Genomic DNA, 16065 nt, shown 5'->3' with positions numbered 1-16065 from the left:
AACCGTTTTTTTAACGAATGTTTCTTTAGTCTCTTGAGAAATGAATCATATTCTCATTAAAATATCGTGTAAATGTGTCCCGCACCAAAAGAGCATCACTTGATTGGCGTCCTCTTCGACGTCGTCCTATTGGTACTTCAATGTTCTTGGGTTCAACTGTTTGAACCTTTGTTAAATGCCTCTCAAATCCCTCCTTATCTATGATAGTGTTTTGAAGAACACACATACATTTTACTATTATGTCTACAGTTTGATGATCAGTTTTAATACTTTTAGACAAAAGTCTCCATTTAGAGAACATGATTCCAAACGTACACTCTATACTTTTCGAGCCCTAGAGTGCCTTTTATTGAAGACCATTTTTTCATCATTGAGATTCTCTACGTTGTGAGGTGTCAGAACAGGCACAGATAAGGGAAAGGCTTCATCTGCGAGAAATACCAATGGCGTCGTAAAATTAGTTCCAGGCAAACAAGCATCATCCGGAATATCAACTTGATTGTTTTTTATCATATGGTAAAAGTCACAGGAAGCAAAAGTGGCTCCATTACTTTGCTTGCCAAACCCACCAACATCTATTACAAGAAATCTATATTTTGCATCACAAACTCCTAGCAAAACAATGGAGTAGAACTTTTTGTAATTGTAAAACATCGTGCCTGAATGTGGTGGGCACGAAATTCTTACATGCTTTCCATCGATGCATCCCATGCAATTTGGAAAATTCCACAAGTGACTGAATTCCTTGCTTGTCTGAGCAAAGATTTCTTTTGAAGGATGTTGCATATGTAGGGGTTGCAAAACATTCCATAGAACATTAACGGTTTCTTTCACTATCCTGCTAACTGTAGAAGCTCCAATACGAAATGAGAATGATAAACTTTTGAATGAAGAACCAGTTGCCAAGTATCTGCAATAAAATATGATATTATGTAATTTTCAGTAATATTTAATATCATGTTTAAATTAAATTCTTAGTTTCTCTTCTTTCAGTTAAAGAAGCTCAAAGCAAATGGAAATCGCTACGGGACCATTACAGGAAGGAAGTAAGAAAAATGCAAGAGGAAAGATCGGGATCCAGCTCTGATTCTGTGTATAAATCTAATTGGCCATATTTTTTGTTGTTACACTTTATGAGGTCTCAATTCAAGACTAGGCCTTCATCTGGAAATATAAAGAGAAACTGTAAAAGTGGGCAGGAGCAGGCTGAAAAAAGATTTCTTGAAGAGCCAACTGGTAACGACGAGAATGTTGTGGAAGAAAACGTGACAGAAGATCTAAATAAGAGTAATGAGGGGAGCGTCGGTGGCAATGTCAGTGTCACAGGTTCATCAACTTCCACAGACAAAATTACAAAGGAAGGTCTTGTCCACCCAAACAATTTCAATAAGAGGAGGGCACAAAGTCAGGACTTAAAGAAATTGATACAGATCGAAGAAAAGAAGATGGCGATGTTAGAAGAAAAGCGGACAAGACGAGCAGAAGAAAAGCCAGATGATGACATGCTGTTTTTTCAAAGTCTTTTGCCTCACATACAAAAAATCAATGGAGCCGATAAACTTTTTTTTCGAAATGATGTTTAAAATTTAGTGCTGAAATATGCGTACAAAAACGACGTTTCTAGACCGTCTACGAGTAGTTGTGGTTCCACTCATCAATCATTTGTGTCTACAGGCATTTCTCTTCCACCTTCCAGAAGTCCAACACCTCAGGACAATAACATCCTTGATCTGGATCAGTGGTCTCGTGGTTATGACTACTCATATGATAGAACTTAAGTTTTTATAAAACAATCTCTAGTTTTATCTTTTGTACTGCGTAACCCATATTTATTTCAATATTAGCCATTAAAATGTGTTACAATTTTTTATTATCTAGTCAGTTTCTTACCTCAATGTTATAACCAGCTTCTCCTCAGGTTCAATAGGCTGCTTGACGAAATTGGTGAATTTTGTTACGATTTCGGGTTGTATGAGATCTAAAATATACACAAAGGTACTGTGCTCCATCCTGGTGTATTAAAAAAACCGATCAGGGTACTCCTTTAGTTGTGGAAATAGGTTATGGTATTCGCCTAATGTATGACGTTCTTTGTTCAATGGATGAACAGCATAACTTCTAACACCTTTAAGACATAACACTTTAAGAGCACTATTTTCCAACAAGTAATCATCTTCACTGTCAGACAGCATTTTGCTGACTGAATTCATGACATGAAGCTCTCTTCGCAGCAGTTCTCGCCGCTCTACTATGTACATGTGAAAGCGACGCTTGCATCTTGAATCAAAAACGCGCCGCTTGACTCTTGACTCGCCACTCCACTATGTTTTTACCTTTACGTGTTATTCAGCGGAGTAGAGAAACTAGCAATTTGCGGCCGCGGCCTGGACAAGATGGAGGAGCTATTAGACCTAGGCACATTCCAAATCTGGAGGAGGATATTTTAGAAGTTATCGAAAAACAACCTGGAATTAGCACTAGGACAATTGCAGCGCGATTTGAAATGTCGCAATCTACAAGTTGGCAAATTTTAAGGCACGAGTTGCTGTACCCGTTTCATGTGCGAGAGGGTACAAGCCCTACTTCCAAGAGATTTGCCGCTTCGAGTACACTTTTGTGAGTGGTTGTTACATCACCAGCAGTTAAGCCCAAACTTTACCATGAACATTCTAGTAACGGATGAGGCAAATTTTACGCGCAATGGAATTTTCAACTTTCATAACACTCATTACTGGGCTTTGGAAAATCCGCATATTACGCGGAGAACATACTTTCAACAACGTTTTTCTGTACATGTATGGGCTGGAAGTCTGAACGGGATGCTCATCGGACCTTTTATTCTGGAAAATCGTTTGACTGGTGCTCGGTATTTAGAATTTTTGCGCAACAATTTACCACTGCTCCTTGAAAATGTGAATCTTAACGTTAGGCAGAACATGTGGTTTCTTTATGATAGTGCTCCACCACATTTTTCACGACCAGTGCCACAACATTTAAATCGTGTGTTTCCCGGACGAGGGATAGGCCGTGATGGTCCAGTTGGGTGGCCCCCTTGCTCGCCTGACCTTAATCCATTAGACTTTTATTTGTGGGGTCATATGAAAACAATGGTGTATGTAAACGCAGTTGATACTGAGCAAGAGCTACGACATCGCATAAACGCTGCCAGTGACGCAATTCGCCTACAGCCTGGTTTGGCCCGTGCATCTACGTCCTCATGGATTCGACGAGCTCAAGTGTGTATCGAAAATAATGGAAACAACTTCGAACAGTTGCTTTAAATTAGTTTAAATTAAACACGTTAAAAAATTTTCATTATTACTCATTATTACTCATCAGCTATCATTTCCCAAGTTTATGCGCATAGGTTGAAAATCACCCTGTATACGTGTATGAAAAGTATATCGTATGCTACACAGTGGCATATACGTGATATTAAGGACATTTTATCACATATTTGAGGTGTAGTGATCGAATTTAAAGACTAGATATGGAAATCTCTTGTCAGTTTTTTAAAATGCCGAAATTTTCTCCGTTTTGTAAACAGAATCGTATATGTTATACGTATATTCTCCAGTATAATAAAAATTACTTGACCATATATGGCTTAATTTAAAAACTGTATTTTTGAACCTAGATACTGAAAAATTGCTCTGAATCAAAAAAAACTTAATTTTTTTAAAACTTATGACTTACCTAAAAAAATTCACTTATTTTCGATAGAAAATGTCACAATTACTGTAATTTTCATACCGATACGTCTTGCTTTGTTGTTTCTCGAAAACCTTAAGGTTATGTGAGAGAAGTATAGATACAAAAACTATTGATTTTTTTATCACCTATAATTTTCTTCAAAAAACCCGTTTTTCATTAATCTTATCCTTAACCCCCCACCCACCCTACACAACTTACCAGTAAGAAATTGTTTTCAAAAATCATTGTCTTCCAAAATAGTACATATGAATACGTTTATTTAAATTTGATATAATTATATATATATATTAATAAATATTTAATACAAAAACAGTGCTATTAGTTTGGATAATATAGACAAACAACGGCGATTTTTCAGAAGAATTGCATTAAATATTTGAAGTCTAGTAATCGAGTTATTATACTTCAAAGTAGATATGTAAATCCCGTGTGAATTTTTTAAATGCTGAAATTTTCTTTCTTTTGTAAATAGAATCGTATATGATATACGTAAATTCTACCGTTTAAAAATATACCTTAACCATCTTCGCTTGATAAATATACCAAAACTGAATAAATATATATTTAACGATAATAATATATGATGTGTTGCTTGGGCTCCTTACTTTAGTACTTTTACAACTTCCATTAGTTAAAAATGAATTATTATAACATGAAGTTAATTCTGTAATATCAAGATTTTTTTTAAAGGAAGTGAATAATAAATTACTTTCCTCTCAAGAAAGCAACATTTTATATACGTGTACAACAAGTCATAACAATAATACACTAAACGAGCCGAGTTAAAAATGTCTTTGAACTGTAACAGCAGCTCATTAAAAAGCTGAAAAGGTTAACAGGAATTGACCTAACAAAGAATCTTTCTTAATTATTCATGCTACGATGTGTCGTTTAATGACGGTATTAAATATAAATGATTCATCGTTAGTTTGGAGCAGTAGTTGTCTCATTAATGTAATGAATGATTCATGTATATGAAATGAAATACTTTTTTTTTATAAATATAAAGCATCCAAAAAACAGAGGTGAATGTTAACATCCTGGACTCATTAAAGTTGAACGTGTGACTTGGATTAATTTAAATTATGGCCCGAGGGTGTTCGATGTGGGTAAACTCTTCTGATAAACATCCGCCCACTTACATTACTACCTTCACATGTTGTGCAATAAATTTTCGCGGAAACGATGCATTTGGTGCTGTTGTTGCTTGTCGCGTGGCGGGGAAAATTCATTGTTGGAATTTAATGAATTTGCCTTAGCGGTTGTTGCTGGATATCGAAATAATTTATAATTAGGGATGTTTCGAGGTTTCTAGGCGTATACTTTTGCATGCATACTAATAAATCCCTTTCGTTTGCTGATTCTGAATAATGGGATGTAAAATTTTTTAAATAAATAAATAATTTATTTAAAAAGTTAAAGTTTTCTTATGATGATACCATAAGGTATCGTTTATTTTCCTTTCCTTTTTCGTAATTTTAGGTCTGCTTAGTGAACATCAAATTGCTGCATAATTTAATTGGGCATGATTGTCCATAACTTATTTTTTATTTATTAAATAATTTGACCACAAAGTTAAAATTCTAGAATGATGCTATAAGGCACTGCCTATTTACTATAAAAAGTTCGTGCTCAAAGCTAGTTGAACTTAAACTTCACAATAATGCATAATTTTTTAATTACATGATTTTCAATTATTTATTTTTTGATTAAATAAATAATTTAGCTAAAAATTTTTTTTGGAATGATGCCATAAGGAACTTCCTATTTATCTTGAGAGTTTTGTCCTTGTAGGTGAACGTCAAATTCCCGCATAATGTAAATCACCGCGATTGGGAATTATTTATTTTTTTTATTAATAAATAATTTGACTTAAAGAATAAAATTTATTGGGAGTATCATATAAGGTATTGCCTATTCACCTTAAAAGTTTGGTACTTCTAGATCTCATTAGTCCAAAGTTAGTTGAATTTAAACTTTACAATAATACATAATTTAATTTTACATAATTTTCACTTATTTATTTTCTTAATAACCCAAGAAATAAATCATATAATATTATCGTTAAATATATGTATATTTATTCAACGATTTTTTAATCATTTTTTTTTGGTTTTGGAATATTTATCAACCGTATAAGATCAAGGGATATGTATTTATTAAACTGTAGAATATAAGTATATCATACACGATTCTGTTTATAAATGGTAAAAAATTTCGACATTTAACAAAATTGAGATGTGATTTACATATCGTCGGTTTAAGATGCAAATGGCCTAACTCCAGTTTTAGCTAAAATTAACATTTTAGGTTGGTTAGGTTCATAAAAATTAACCGCGTTGAGTTAAATACGCCTAACAACCGAAATGTCAAAAATGCCGCGACAAAATACCAGTCAAAATCTGCGGCTTAATTTTCAACAATACGCAATTGGCCTAAATCCCAGTGTGTAATGGTAATAACAGGTGAAAAGTTGTTGTTCTTAATTTTATGTGCATAAAACAATATCTGAGGTAAGTATCGATAATTTTTTAATGCTTTAATTACCTTTGACGTTCAAATTATCTAGAGAACATAAATTTAGTATTTAAATTTTGTGCATTCTTGGGTAAATCTGATGTTAAAATATCGTGTTGGAGTTAGGCAATTTTCATCTTATACTTACTTAGTTTGGATAGGCCATTATTTATAGTTTCGATGATAAACACAAAAGTACCTATTAATATTTTTTCTCCTATAATACCTATAAAAAATCTAATTTAAAATTTGGCTTTACTTTAAAAAACTAACATTATGAATTTTTGCTTAGCTACATAAAAGTATACTTTCTAATTAACGCTGTATATTTTAGAATGAATCCGCAATCCCGTGCGATAAAAATGCTTTTATTGGCTAAGCAAAACACCCAGAAAAAGCCCAACAGACAAAGCGATTCCGAAAGCGATGTAACAAGAGATTTCTTAATATTTTGTGATACTTTCGATCAAAATGAGGATTTATCTACACTCTTAACTGATAGCACTAATCTAGCAAGCTCCTCAGCATCTAATAACCACCTAATAGCTGACGACAATTTAATTACTGATAATGATTTACTCACCCTGGCTGAAGAAGAAGTTGCTAACCTGAATTTTATCTCCTCAAATTTTCCTGAAGATGAAATCAACATTGAACCAGAAGATCGTCAGAATTTCGTTCCAGAATCAATTCATGGTGAAGAAGTACCAACTTCCATTTTGGAAGAAAAAGTTATTGAAGTTTCTTCTAGTCGTTCAGATAAATCTTATGAACCCAGTGAAAATGAAACAAGTTCAAGTGAAAATGAAGTACTAGAAGAGCTACAAAATAACAATCCAATCGAAACCCCTTCACGGACATGCAGAAAAAGACGTCATGTAGATCAAAAGGAATGGAAGAAATAAAATAAGATTTTGAGACAAGAAGGAAAGAAATATTTTGGAAAACAAAAGCAAGAAGAAAAATGGAATTATGATATTAAAAAAAAGCAAAAGCTATAGGACCGAGATGCAGATGCAGTAATGGTAAGTCACAAAAACCAGTAATGAAGTGCAATGAGATAACAGAAGATCAAAGAACAGAAATTTTTACAAGATTTTGGAATTTTTTGTGGAACGAAAAACAATTGTTTCTAAGGACGCTGGTTGAAAAAAAAAAAACTTCAAGATCTAGGCAACGAAAAAAAGAGAACGAGTCAAGAAAGGAATTTTCCTATATATATTTTCTTTATACAACATCCAAGATAAGACTGTGCAAAACAATGTTTTGCAATACTCTTTCAATTGCACCAAGAACTGTTGCATATTGGTTGATTGAAAAAAATAAATCACACCACATTGCAAATAATTTGGTGGCTACAAATGATTTGGTGGTGGACATTAATGATACGCGTGATAATAATTCCTCCCAAATAGTGAATCGAAAAGCGAAAATCGATACACAAAAAGAATGTAAAGTTCTTCCAAAACTAGAGTCACATTATTGTCGAAAGAGCACAAAGAAATTATACCTTAAAAGATCTTCGAAGAAAAAAGAGGAGGCACGAAAGGAAAAAGAGGTTGACAAAACAAAAGAAGATGTAAAAAATTGTTCAATGGATTTGCAATTAGTTCTACTGAGTCCAAAATCTAATGTCAGCGGTCTATATTATAAAACAAAATTAATAATCCATAATTTTACAATTATGGACATTAAATCCTTAAATGGATATTATTTCCTCTGGCATGAGGGTCATGCCGGACAAACTGCCAACACATTTGCTACCATCATTTACAAGTTTTTAGAGACTAATATTATACCCTAAAAAAACTCTACTAGTAAAGTCATTTTGTACAGTGATGGTTGCACTGGACAAAACAGAAATGCAATTTCTGCCAATGCACTTTTCAACTTTGCACAAAAGCATGGGATTACAACAGAGCAAGAATTTTTAGAAAAAGGGCATACGCAAATGAAGTGCGATTCAATGCACTCCACAATCGAGCGGAAACTAAAAAACCGAGTCATAAACGTCCCAGCAGACTATGTCAATATTTGTCAAACTGCTCGTATAAATCCGAAACCCTACGTGATGGAGTACTTGGTATCATACCTATTTCAAAAACTTTCAAGATGTTCAATACATTAGTTCCATCCGTCCTGGTAGATCCTCAGGTGATCCTACTGTAATAAACATTAGAGCACTTCAGTATAATGAACACGGAATTCTCTTTAAAATCAGGCATACAGAAGAATGGATGCCTTTGCCTTATAGAATGACGAAAAAAGATAAAAAAATCTGGAATTTAGAAGAGTTGCCGTTAATGTATCCGACTCCAATACCAATTAAATCTGAAAAATTTCAACACATAATGGACCTTAAATCTTCAATTCCTAAGGACTTTAATTTTTTTTATGATAACTTACCACATTTGTAAAATGCCTCTTTCTTTTTGTCTTTTGCTTGCGTCTTTAAAGTTTTTTTATAATTAAGTTGCAATGAATCAGATTATTGCCTATTTCCTGTTACGAACCCATGCTCATGGAACGCATATTACCTAAATCCCAATATTTCAAGAATAAAGCCTATTTTTGACAAGAGCAATAATTTTCTATGTTCAAGCATTAAACAAAATAAAATATTTTGGAAACTTATCTTGTTTTATTATATTTTCTCATTCTGACAAGTTTTTTGCATCTCCTGAATAATTTAAAATTTTGGAGTTAGGCCATTTGCATCTTAAGCCGACGATATCTAGCTTTTAAACTCGACTCTTATACCTCAAATATTTGTAAAATTCTTCTGAAAAATCACTGTTTCTTTTCTTCCATGTTATCCAAACTCAAAACGCTGTTTTTATACTATATATTTATATATAAAATTATATCAAATTTAAGAATATCAATTTTCTGCAAAAACATTCGTTTTCATCAAGACAATCCTTACCCACCCACCCACCCCAAACATTTGCCCCCTAAGAAATTCTTTTGAAAAATCACCGTATTTCGTCCATAATATCCAATCTAATAGAACTGTTTTAGTATTAAATATTTATACATAAATATAATTATATAAAATTGTGTTATTTTTCGAAACCAGTTATTATTCATGCGTATTATTTTGAAAAACAGTGATTCTTGAAAACAGTTTTTTACTGGTAAACTGTGTGGGGTGGGTGGGGGGCTAAGGGTAGAGTTAATGCAAAACGCTTTTTTTTCAGAAAATAATTCCCTAAGAAAAAAATATTTTAAAAAAAAATTATAGGTGATAAAAAGTTTATAGTTTCTGTTTTTATATTTTTCTTATATAACCTTAAGGTTTTTAAGTGAAACATGAACAAACCCTATTTTTTTTCTTGAAAGCAATGCATATTGCTATGAAAATTACAATAGTTGCCATTTTTTATTGCAAATAAGTGGAAATTCTGTTTTATCCTAGATAACCTTTCACTATGTAGGTTCAAAAATACAGTTTTTAAATTAAAACTATGGTATCAACCATATATGGTCAAGGTATATTTATTAAAGTATAGAATCTAATTAAACATATACGTCATATACGATTCTGTTTATACAAAGGAGAAAAATTCGACATTTAAAAAATTAACGAGGTATTTACATAGCTAGCCTTGACAAAGATCAACTACACCTCAAATATGTGATAAAATCACCCCGATATCATATGTATGCCACTGTGTAGGTAACGATATATTTTTCATGTACATATATATCTTATAGTGTAGTAATAAAATATTATACAAAAAAAAAAAGAAATGCTTTATCGTATATGAAGCATTAATTATACCAAATAAGATATACAAATGAAAAAAAATCAAGAATATAAAGTTGCTCAAAACTAAACAAATATGTAAAAATTAAAATTTATTTTTTGGAAAAATGCAGTGGTGTACTTTTTGTTATTAAATAGTATTTACTGTAAATCCCTTATAGACGCCATTGGTAATTTTTTGTTTCTTTGTACATCAAAAAACGGTCTCTGATGCATTAAACATATCTGCGAATTTAAAAAAAAAAATCTACATTGGTGGTAAAGATATTAAAAAAAAAATAATTTCATTAAATGCACTTTATGAACGTCTTTAAATATTACAGAATATTCCATACTTAAACGTTTTACTTTTATGAAATTATAATTGTTTAGTATTAGCTTGTAATAAACCTTATTGTTAAACAAGACTTAAACATAAACATAAGACTAAATTCCTTTGGAATTCGGACATTTGATCCGATATTTATAGTTTAAATTCAACTCAAAATGCACATCTGATAAATCAAAATAAACGTATATTTAACTATCGTGTATTGCTTAGGAATCCTTCGACATTCTTCCTATTATAACAATATGAGCCAGTTTGGGATTTCATGCCCTTTATTCTATTATCAGTGACTTATTTCGTGCTAAAATGTGTTACATTATACATATTTTGCAATGCGATGTCAAATACAAATTAATAAACTAAAAGTTATTATTTAATATGCCATGTCGATTTAATTCAAAACGTATTAAATTATATAATATCGATATAATGATAATAATAATAATAATATTAATATTAATTGCATTATACCGCATAGTCGTTTTTCTATTAGGAATTTTGTATTAACCCAAAATATTATTTGACGTTTTTGGGCCGTTTTGTATTATTATTTTCAATAGTTTGCGGTAACACTATTATTTATTCGTTTTACTGTTTAATTAGTTTTTTATTCAGTTCAATTGAAAAAGTGAAAATGCATTAAAAGGTTGCAAAATCCAGCACAATTGCTGCTTTATTTAACGACTAAAAAAAGAAAATAAAAAAGAAGAAAAATTAATTGAAAACCAATCTTAAACCTAAAGAAATAACATAATATCGAGTGTTCTATAATTAAAATAAAATAAGAGAAATAATGATTATACATTTACTTACTAATTAAACAAACAAAAAGCATATGTGCAAGTTAGCTTTATTTCAGAGATATTTTAATATACGATTGGCAAGTTTTATAAAAGGCTGCTATATACTCTGGTGCAAGGTATATTATATATACATTATGCGCATTAAATATTTTCACAAATCGGTATAAATAAATATAAAAAGACAAACCACAATTAACTGAGCCATTGTAAACGTATATAAAATCCAATGTATAATCAAAATTTCCCAACCTGCATCAAAGACTTTAATAATAGTTTCACCGTCTTTGTAAATAAATAATAATATTGACGCAGGCCACTAAAGAATATCCGCATAGGCAAGCCATGAAAGAAGTAAGACTGTTGCAAAGTTGTAACTATTAAAAATTTGGAAAAACTAAAGTGGCAAAATCTAATATTAGCATTACTACTAAATATTTATTTAAAAAGATTCAAATGCAAATTTTTTTAATTAAAAGAAATTCTCTTTAATTTCTTACCACACTTTACTTTTTTTTAAATTTGAAAAAATAATTTTGAATATATCATCTACCATAATATATAAAATTATAATTGAAATTCTAAAAATCAAAACTGATCTCGTGTTTTCTATAGCATAAATTGAGGTCGCCTCAATTTTATTTTACACTGTCGGGAGTGCATAGTAATCAAAATGCAATTAGTGAACGGCGGGGCTGAAAAGTATTTTAAAAATCAATTTAGTATAGTTTCACTTGCCTCGGAGCCTTACAACTTTCATTAACCAGCCTATTACATGATGTTATTAAAATAAAAGCGCGAGATCCTCCATATTGTGTGCACATACGATAAAAAAGGGTATTTTAGGTTTGAAAATATCGCATTAAAAAGTTTTATGTCAAGAAAAGCAACAAGGTTTTTCATAGTAAATTCATGGTAAATTGTTATTTATTAGTTAATTATAATATTTTGTTAAAAAAATACATAATTACTTCAGCTAACTAGTTTTAGATATTAATTAACTGGATTATTGAGTAATACTTTATTAATATACATATGCCGAGGTCTCGATTAATACCGAGAGGAAATTTTGCCATTGCGGCCACCATATTAATGGTGGAAATATATAGCGGTTTCTAAAGCAAGAGACATGCCTAAATTCAGCAATATTATCAAATAAACGTCCACCAACAAAGGAGTTTGCGTGATTTATGTTCGGCAATATGAATTTCCGGATTTCTCCGAGCCCCGCAACTTTACAACCTTTGACTGAAAACCCGTTATGGCAACTCAAAGTAATTACGGGCATGAAATAAGAAGATTTTAAATTTTGAAATTATTCCTAGAAAATAACTGTGCTAAAGTAAATTGTTGACAAAACCTATTAGTTAGGAAGCTCTCAAAAAAAACAACAAAATAAAAGTTCAACAAAAATATTCACCCTAAATGTAAGAGATTGCTAGAAAAGAATATTTACATTTGTAATATTTAAATGCTTAAGAGAATATAAATTTACTTGAAATTGTAAACAATTGGGAAAAAAAATCCCGATAAGAGCGACGTGATCAATAAAGAAGAAAAGGTTTCTTTATAAAATCAAGCACAGATAAATTTAAATTAATAGTAAAATTACTAAAACTGCATATCTGATAAATTATAACTATCTACAAAGAAACAAAGCCTTATTCATTTGACGTGTATAAAACCTAAATCTGGCTATTTGGTGGTAATTGCCGGACTTTGAAATTATTGCCTTCTTTTATAAAAACAGACACTACAATATCTACCCTAGGACACTACGAGCCATCAAGAGTTAAATTTTCCATTACTTTGAAGGGCCATACACAAGGATAACCCCCTTAACTTAAAGGTTACAACTTATGTGATGTTTCCTGAAATTCCAGACGTGCCAAACGTTTTATTAAAGCTTGCATAAACATTTAAGTACTACCCGATTTTCTGAAAAAAAAAACAGATTTGACCTTGACTTTTTTGGACTGATTTGCTATTCCATTCCAGGCATTTTTAGGAACTTTTTAAATCTTCCAGTCATTAAGAATTAACCCTCTTATCTTTCTAGACAGATGAAAACATTTGCAAGTCTATTCGAGGAATTTGAGGCCTTCTGAGTGCCTGTAAAAGATTTTCAAATCTTCTTGACTTTCATCTCTTCCAGGGACTTGAGGGTATCTAAGAGTCTATACCAGGCATTTGAGATACTTTGAGAGACCTCTGGCCTATAATAAACCTCTAGGTACTCTTAAGTCTCTTGAGAGTTCTGTCCAGGCGTTTGTCACATTTAGTAATTCAATAAGAGAATTCCAAGTGTTCTAAAGTCTCTTCCAAAAGCTTAAGGGTAATCTAAGAGTCTGTTTCAGGCATCTATGGCTCTTTAAATGCCTGTAAGAGACTCGTAAGTCTTCTCAAGTCTCTTCCAGACATTCGAGAAATTTCAAATACTTTGACTCCCTGCAAGTGACTTTTAGGTCTTCTTAAGTCTCTTAAGAGTATTTGAAAGTGTATTTCAACCAATTGAGACACTTTGACTACCTTTAAAACACTTTCAAGTTTTTCAAGTTTCCTTCAAGAAGTTGAGAGGATATAAGACTCCATTCTAGGTATTTGAGGCTACCTGTAAACATCTTCCAAGTCTTCAAAAATCTCTTCTAAGAACTTGAGGGTATATGAGAGTCTATTCTAGGCATTTGAGACACTTCAAGTGCCAGTAAGTGATTTTCAAGTCTTCTTATGTCTCTTCCAAGCACTTAAGAGTTCCTGAGAGTCTTTTTCAGGTATTTGGGGCACTTTGACTACTTATAAAAGACTTTCAAGTTTTCTAAAGTCTCTTTCAAGAACTTAGTATTCATCTGACGGACTTTGAATGCTTATAAGTGACTTCCAAGCCTTTTTAAGCCTTTTCTAGGAACTTGAAAGTATATAAGAGTTGATTTTAGAAACTTGAGCTATTTTAAGTACCTGTGTATCTTTTAAAGTCTCTTCTAAGAACTTGAAAGCCTATTCCAAAGATTTGAGGCTTTTTGAGTACTTGTAAGTGACTTCCAAGTCTTCTAAAGTTTCTTCTTGGAAGATGAGAGTATCTGAGAGTCTATTCCAGGCAGTTGAGACACTTTGATTACCTGCAAAAGACTTTCAAGTGTTTTTAAGTATCTTTCAAGCACTTGAAGGTATTCAAGAGTCTATTCCAGCTATTTGAGTATTGTTACTACTTGTGAAATACTTCTAAGTTTTCTAAAGTCTCTTCTAAGAACTTGAGAGTATATGAAAGTCTATTCTAGGTATTTGAGATATTTTGAGTGCCTGTAAGTAATTTCCAAATCTTCTAAAATCTCTTTCAAGAACTTAAGAGTATATAAGAGTATATTTTAGTCATTTGAGATACTTTAAATGCCTGTGTATCTTCTTAGGTCTCTACCAAAAATTTTAAGGCAATTTGAGTGCCTGTAAGTGACTTCTAAATCTTCTAAAGTCTCTTTCAAGAACTTGAGAGGTAACTGAAAGTCTATTACAGGCATTTGAGGTACCTCGAGTGCCATTAAGTAACTTCCAAGCCTCTTAAAGTCTCTTAAGTGTCTGTAAGTGCCTGTAAAAGACTTTCAAATCTTCTTGAGTCTCTTCCAGGGACTTGAGAGTATCTAAGAGTCTATACCAGGCATTTGAGATACTTTGAGAGACCTCTGGCCGATAATAAACCTCTAGGTACTCTTGAGAGTTCTTTCCAGGCGTTTGTCACACTTGAATTAAGATAAGAGAATTCCTAAAAGTGTTATGAAGTCTCTTCCAAAAGCTTGAGGGTAATCTAGGAGTCTTTTTCAGGCATTTATGGCTCTTAAAGTGTCTGTAAGAGACTGATAAGTTTTCTCAAGTCTCTTTCAGACATTCTCGATAAATTATAAGAATCTACTCCAGGCATTTAAAATTCTTTGACTACTTGCAAGTGACTTTTAGGTCCTTTTAAGTCTCCTAATATATGAGAGTCTATTCTAGGTATTTGAGACACTTCAAGTGCCTGTAAGTGATTTTTAAGTCTTATGTCTCTTCCAAGCACTTAAGAGTTCCTGAGAGTCTTTTTCAGGTATTTGGGGCACTTTGACTACCTGTAAAAGACTTTCAAGTTTTCTTAATTATCTTCCAAGCACTTGAGGGTATTTAAGAGTCTATTCCAGCCATTTGATACATTCTTACTACTTGTGAAAGACTTCTAAGTCTTCTAAAATCTCTTCTAAGAACTTGAGAGTATATGAAAATCTATTCTAGGTATTTGACAGACTTTGACTGCTTGTAAGTGATTTCCAAGATTTCTAAAGTCTCTTCTTAGCACTTAAGAGTACATAGGAGTCTACTCTAGGCATTTGAGTGTCTGTAAGTGCCTTCCAAATCTTCTAAAGTCTCTTCCAAGAACTTGAGAGTAACTAAAAGTCTATTCCAGGCATTTGAGGCACTTCGAATGCCTATAAGTAACTTCCAAGCCTTCTAAAGTCTTTATTAAGAACTTAAGAATATATGAGGGTATTTTAGGCATTTGAGACACTTTAAGTGTCTGTAGGTGACTTTTAAGTTTTCTAAAGTCTCTTCCAAGAACTTAAAAGTATTTGAACGTTTATTCTAAGCATTTGAGGTACTTTGTGCGTTCTTAAGAGATTTCCAAGCCTTCTTAAGTAACCTTTAAACACTTAAGGGTAATGTGAGGATCTATTCCAAGTATTTGGAAAACTTTGACTGCCTGTAAGAGACTTCTAGATACACTAAAGTCTCTTGAGAGTATTTAAAAGTTCTTTCCAGGCGTTTGTGATACTTGAATAACTGTAAGAGGCTTCCAAATCTTCCAAAGACTCTCCCAAAAACTTGAGGATAATTTAAGAGTTTTTAAGGCATTTGAGTACCTGTACAAAAACTCCTAAGTCTTCTCGAGTCTCTTCCATACATTTAAGAAAAATTAA

General features: G+C 32.1%; 1 protein-coding gene across 2 annotated transcripts in view; it reads left to right on the top strand.

The window, feature by feature from the left end:
• LOC126739895 (synaptogenesis protein syg-2) overlaps window positions 1-16065 on the top strand; it is a 478733-nt gene that overhangs the window by 61395 nt on the left and 401273 nt on the right. Inside the window, exon 1 of one of the 2 annotated variants that reach the window (XM_050445717.1) lies at window positions 6096-6227. The exons of the other annotated variant lie outside the window; for it this stretch is intronic. The gene's annotated coding sequence lies outside the window, so the exon portion shown is untranslated. Of the gene's footprint in view, window positions 1-6095; window positions 6228-16065 lie in introns of those variants that run through there. 2 annotated transcript variants of the gene reach the window in all.

This window comes from Anthonomus grandis, chromosome 8 (genome assembly GCF_022605725.1).
Source record: "Anthonomus grandis grandis chromosome 8, icAntGran1.3, whole genome shotgun sequence".
Lineage (NCBI taxonomy): Eukaryota > Metazoa > Arthropoda > Insecta > Coleoptera > Curculionidae > Anthonomus > Anthonomus grandis.
The sequence above is the reverse complement of the archived record's forward strand: the minus strand, read 5'-3'. Positions and strand labels throughout refer to the sequence as shown.